This window comes from Hylobates moloch, unplaced genomic scaffold (assembly GCF_009828535.3).
Source record: "Hylobates moloch isolate HMO894 unplaced genomic scaffold, HMol_V3 SCAFFOLD_20, whole genome shotgun sequence".
Lineage (NCBI taxonomy): Eukaryota > Metazoa > Chordata > Mammalia > Primates > Hylobatidae > Hylobates > Hylobates moloch.
Window position 1 is genome coordinate 27759756 of NW_026652295.1, and position 6029 is coordinate 27765784.

At 44.0% G+C, this 6029-nt stretch overlaps 1 non-coding gene across 1 annotated transcript; it reads right to left on the reverse strand.

Annotated features, from left to right (window-relative positions):
* Positions 1–3508: 3508 nt before the first annotated feature.
* Positions 3509–3580, reverse strand: TRNAA-UGC (transfer RNA alanine (anticodon UGC)). Its single transcript has one exon. It is a non-coding gene; the product is annotated as a tRNA-Ala (tRNA).
* Between the last annotated feature and the right edge of the window lie 2449 nt (positions 3581–6029).

Sequence of the window (6029 nt, forward strand, 5' to 3'; positions counted from 1 at the left end):
ACAAATAAATAAATAAATAATAAAGTCCATGAGAAAAACAATAGAGTGTGTGTGTGTTTAGGCGTAAAGAGAGAGGAGAATCATTGTGGCAAAATATCGGGAATTGCTAAATCTGAGTAACGTGTGTGTGGTAGTTCTTTGTATTATTTTTGCAACTTTTCTGTAGGTTTGAAATAATTTCAAACTAAAAAGTTTTTTTTTTAAGTTCTCCCTTCTCAAATTTCTTTTTCCTCTTCCTTCAAGGGCTGTACTCTTCTATCAAGAGTAACGTAGATGGATACTAAAACAGAAGGGTCAGTACCGCCTCGGGGGATTTAGGTGCAGGTGAGGAGGTGAGAAAGTGGAATTCCCAGCTCTTAGAAATGAAGACCCAGGAGCGTGGGTCGCTGCCCGTCCTTACCCTCGCCAGCGCCTGGGCCAGCACCATGGTCGCGAAACCCAACATGGATTTCGTCTTGGGGACGCTATGGCTCCAGTTCTGAAACTCAAGAAACGACGGATGGAGAGGAGAACGAGGACCACCTGCGAAAAGAGTTCGAGAGGGAAGCAGGGCTGCGGTGGGGTGCGCACCTGCAGCGGCGGCGGCGGCAAAGGCGGAGGAGAAGCGAAGTGGGCGAGCGCCCGAGGCTGCCAGAGGATCTGGGTGGGCCGGGAGGCGGAGTGCAGCCCGGAAGCCCATCTCCGCTGCGTTTCCTCGGTGTCCGCGATAAGCGAGGGGGCTCATTCCCTGTAGAAGTGAGCTGAAAACCCTTTCCCCGCAAGATCGCCCTCGTTTTGCTCAAGGCAGTCGCGGCGTTGAGAACGCCTCGCAGCTCCTTTACTGGCTGGGGCACTGGGGAGCACGGGTACCCTTGAGTTTTGGTAGAGGCCGGTGGTCTTGGTGGCTTCTAAGGAAACGACAGAGAAGCCGCCTATTTCCACTCCCTGCTGTTTGCGAGGGGGAGAGTGCTGAACCGGGAAGAGAGACCCTCCTGCTTAAGCACCTTTGTTATAGATAGGAAGAGTGTTCTTTGCTTTTGTTTTTGTTTTAGCTTGTCGAGCTTGGAATACAAGTCATGAAAAACAAGAAAGGTAAGGCAGTCCCAGTATATTTTAAACCTAAGAGGGTTTTCAAAAGGAGTACTACCTTGTTTTTATGGAATTCAGGGTGTCCAGATTTCAACCTACCTAGCAGAGGGAAGCTCTATGAGTCTAATATTTTGGCTTTCTTCCACATTAGCAAGCCTCTGAAATTCGGGTTTCTTTCTGGACAATATCACCTACACTCTTGCAGTGGGCTCCTATATTGGCTACATCCAACTCGTGGAAGCATGAACAGTGGGAAAAGCCAAGGTTACCACATAAAAGATCCTTACATGAGACAAGTGGAAATAAAGCAGCAGCTGAGGTGTGTGTAGAGAAAGAGACAAACATGAATATGCAGAAAGTGGATAGAGAATTTTTTCCAAGGAGGAAGAGGAACGGTCTGCTCACAACAAGGAACTCTCTACTTACTGCTATGAAGATACTTTTATTACATTTCATGCATACACTGGATTTTAACAACCAGAACATTGGTAGAATTGGTGGGGGCTGGAGAAACAGCAGTCACTCCCAACCCTGAGGGTGAGTCCCCACCCTGTGGGTGGAGAGAGAATGATTACTCTCTGCCATAGGGCTTAGAATAATCCAAGCCTGGGTTTCAAATTGAAAGGCCCAAATAGCTTGAGAGAGCTCCAGGTATTTCAGCTCAAAAGAGTCTCCTGGTTCAAGAGAATTCCTGTGAGTTCTTTCACAGAAAAATCAGTCTGTTGTGTGTGACCTGAAAAGTTACCTAAAATATTCAAAGGGTCAAAGAAATGGTAAATCCAACCCCACCCCTGACATAAGATGAATACAAACCTCACTGGCTTTCCTAGGTTTCAGTTTTTGATTGAGAATAGGCAGGGAACCCCAGGACCAACTCTTCCTCCTTAGCAGGTGCCTGACCCTGGGACCTCCTGAAACTTCTAGAGCAGTGCTTCGCAGGCTTTAGCATCAGAGTCACTTGAGGGCTTATTCAAACACAGGAGGCTGAGCCCCATCCATACTCAGCAGTTCTGATTCAATAGACCTAAGGTTGGGCCTGAAATTTATTATTCTGCTTGCAGCACCCTAATCCCCCACCCCTTGCTCTCCTGTGCAGTGTCCACAGTGGTTAACATGCCCACCGTTTGCCTGGAGAGAACCAATGGATACCAGGAAATTAAAGAAGAAAAAGTATGAAACAAAAAGAAAATACATGGCATGTGTGTATTCCTCCAAAAAATGTATCTCGAAACAGACATGATTGATCTGGAGGCACACACACAGCCAGTCCTCAGCTAAGCAGGTTTCACCAGACAGTATCCCTCCTGGATGCTGGTTATAGATATTTTCACTGGACAAAAGAATCAAGTAAGGTCATGTCAGCCTCATAGAGTGTATCTATCATGCCAGCCTGATAGGCTGGTGGACTAGGAACAAACAACATAATCTCTTGCCTCTCAAAGACACTTTAATTCAACAGGATATATATACAGAGAGAACAGCAGTTTTGAAACCATACACCACTGGAAGCCCTAAAAGGTATCAAGAGTGCATAGGATTTCTTGGGAGTTCCCTCTCCAAAAAAAGCAGATGTAATTAGATGGATCGAGAAAGAACATGAAACGTTTGTTTGGTTTTTCCCAAGGCAGGAAGTACCCAACACACCTTTTAGTATGCATGTATTTTCCACTGTGACAGAAAACCTTTTCCTAGTTTTTCATATGGGGCCTCCGTTTGCTGTTACCAGAGGTTCCCAGGCAATATTTTATTGTAAAGAGGAAAATGGAGTGACTGAGGAAATACAGGAATAGAAATCAGTCTTATGGAATATCAGTAGGGAATATTGATTCGAATTGGTTTCTGCTTCTCGAACGCTGAAGGCCTCTAATTCCCCAATAGTCTTCGTTCGGTTGTCCAGCGTCCTGCCACTCCCATCTCAAGCGACTGGAGAGCCACAGCAGTCCTTATCTCAGTACTGGATCACACTGGTGGCTGTGCTGTCTGCGCAGGTAGACAGGGAGAGACTGCTGGAAAAATCAGTGGACAGAGGTTTTCGCTCTGTTCTTTGGCCCAGAAAACAAAAATAACTTAAAAAAAAGTAGATGCCTTCAGGGCGCTTTTCTCCCTTCTTCTCCTTTGTCTTCGCGTCTCTTTAATCGTAGTACAAAATGGGAGCGAACGCGAGCCGCCTGTGAAAGTGCACGCTTTTGTTTGGGTTCAAGAGACCCTGTTGCCATCCCGTTCTTCTCCCCCCCCCCCCCCCCCGGCATTTCTTGTTTGTCTTCCTTCTGCTGTCGCAATCGCCTTAGGTGATGTCGAGGCTCACAGCATAGCCAGTGGAGATAGTTCAAGGCTGCGCATTGGGCTACATTTTTACTGTCTATATGTGCAGAAATAGGATAGAAAAATGTGAGGAGGCAGAAGTCTGTTGCTTGAGAACTGCCAGAGCAAAACCATCACTTGGAGGTGTCGGGGATCGAACCCGAGGCCTCATACATGCAAAGCATGCGCTCTACCACTGAGCTACACCCCCTAACTAAAAGATCTCTTTGTAATAATTTTCAGGAGGTAACCTTCATTTCCTGAGACTCTCCGTGAGCATGCTGGCAGTAGTGGTCAGTATTATGGAGTGTGGAGAGCTGTTCTTAGCAGGAGATACTTGGTGCTAATGGGGGATACAGATTCTTTAGAATACTGTGTAGGACTTGAAACGAAAAACAAAAGATTAGAAAAGTGTCAGATAATAACCACAAGAAGTTTCCATTGTGGCTTCAATGATTTCTTAGGGTCTCCTTCTATTATGCTTGGCAAGAATCAAGTTCTGGTTTTCGTTTCTTTTGATTTCTTCCAGATACGACACAAAGCCATAGAAATTCAGCCTTTTCCTGCCTAAAACGCTTCATAATTGTTGTTTGCTCAATCGGAATATTAAAGGTAAGATTTGATGGAGGAAAGCCACAACCTGTCAGTGATGCACTTAGCATTTTTTCCTAAGGGTCCCTAGCTGGCGTGGTGTCTTACACTTGTACTCACAGCTACTCCAGAGGCTGAGGCGGGAGGATCGCTTGAGCTCGGGAGTTGGTGGTTGTAGGGAGCTATGATTGCACCACCGCCCTCCAGCCTGGAAAACAGAGAGAGAAGAGGAGAGAGGAGAGGAGAGGAGAGGAGAAGAGAGGAGAGGAGAGGAGAGGATGGGAAGGGATTCATAAGGCATGAATGAAAAACAGCTATGGGGATGGAGAGAAGGGTTTAATTATGAGAATAAGACCGAAAATAAATACAAACAGGGTTGAAGAATGGTTTAGAAAAACAAACACAAGCAGGTGCAGAAAAGGGGAGAGGTTTTAACAGCTCTTTTAGGAATGAGAGATAGATTGGAAGATGGAGAAGACGAGTTAGTTTGGCTCACACTAAATTTAAAGTATCTGTGGGGCACGCTTGTGAGGATGTTACACAGAGAACTCAGGCAATTAACTCCATCTCCAGCCTGGGATTTGTAAGCATTAGTAGTAGTAGACACATTACATGGAGGATGGATAAAGACTAAAAAGTGTACTTTGAGATATGGAAATTACAAACCTATTCGTGATATTTGTAGTCAACAAACAAGTTTGTTCCTAAAAGGTCTTGAATCTTGGTACTTATCATGTGTCCTTTGAACTATGTAAGAAGATGAGAAGAAAACCCATTTCTCAGCACCAAATTTCTGGTGACTATTAACTCTTTCTCATTCTGGTTTGCCCATATGAGAGACTTCGCCAATGTTAATAAAATAACATTGATGCCTTTCAAAATTGGCAGATTGCAAGTTGTATGGCAGACTTGGCTTTTCAGTTGGCTGATGGGATTTCTAGAATAAAAATAGGAAACACTGAGTGATAGATTTCACTGAAGGAGAAACTAGAGAATTGTTATACACAAAATTGATGTGTATTCATGTGTGTTTGCCTGCCTGAATGTGTCTGTGTGTGTGCATGTAAATGATGGGAAGGATTATCTAGGATCTTTGATGCTGTAAAAGCTATATTAGGACGGTTTGCAGAAACTCTCCTTCATCTTTATGTTGTGTTACACCCGGAGAAACTTGGCTGTCTATTGGATTCTTGGGAATTCATAACAAGAAGGTTGCCTCATAAAAATGGGAGAATTTTAAATAATTAAATATCTGTAGCTATCTTCAGACTATCTACCAACAACACGATTGAAACATGTTTTTTTGTGTGAAAACTGTAGGATGAGCTCATTTAACACAGCATTCTTCTGAGAAATTAAACATTTAATTTTGAAGACAGAACACCCTGTCATACATACTCAATTTCGAAAACCTAAAAATATGTAAAGTATATCTTTAAATCTGCACTGTCCAACATGGTTACCATTAGCCACATTGGGTATTGAGTAGTGCAAATTGCTTAGTCTAAGTTCAGATGTGTTGAAAGTGAGAAATATGTGCCAGATTTCAAAGACATAATTTTTTTTTCATGGAGTCTCGCTCTGTCACCTAGGCTGGAGTGCAGTGGTGCAATCTTGGCTCACTGCAACCTCTGCCTGCTGGGTTCAAGCCATTTTCCTGCCTCAGCCTCCTGAGTAGTTGGGACTACAGGCACGTGCCACCATGCCCGGCAAATTTTTTTTTTTTTTTTTTGCATTTTTAGTAGAGATGAGGTTTCACCATGCTGGCCAGGCTGGTCTCAAACTCCTGACCTTGTCATCTGCCCTTCTCAGCCTCCCAAAGTGCTGGGATTACAGGCATGAGCCGCCACACCTGGCCAGATGTAATATCATTTTTTAAACATAAAATATCTCACTGATAATTTTAAGATTGATTACTTGTTAAAACAGTATTTTGGACATGCAAGGTAATTTACACATATTAGTAAAACTGGACATAAAAGATGGAAACAATAGACACTGGGCACTACTAGAGGGGGAGGCGAGAAGGGGAAAGGCTTGAAAAGCTAGCTATTGGATACTACGCTCAC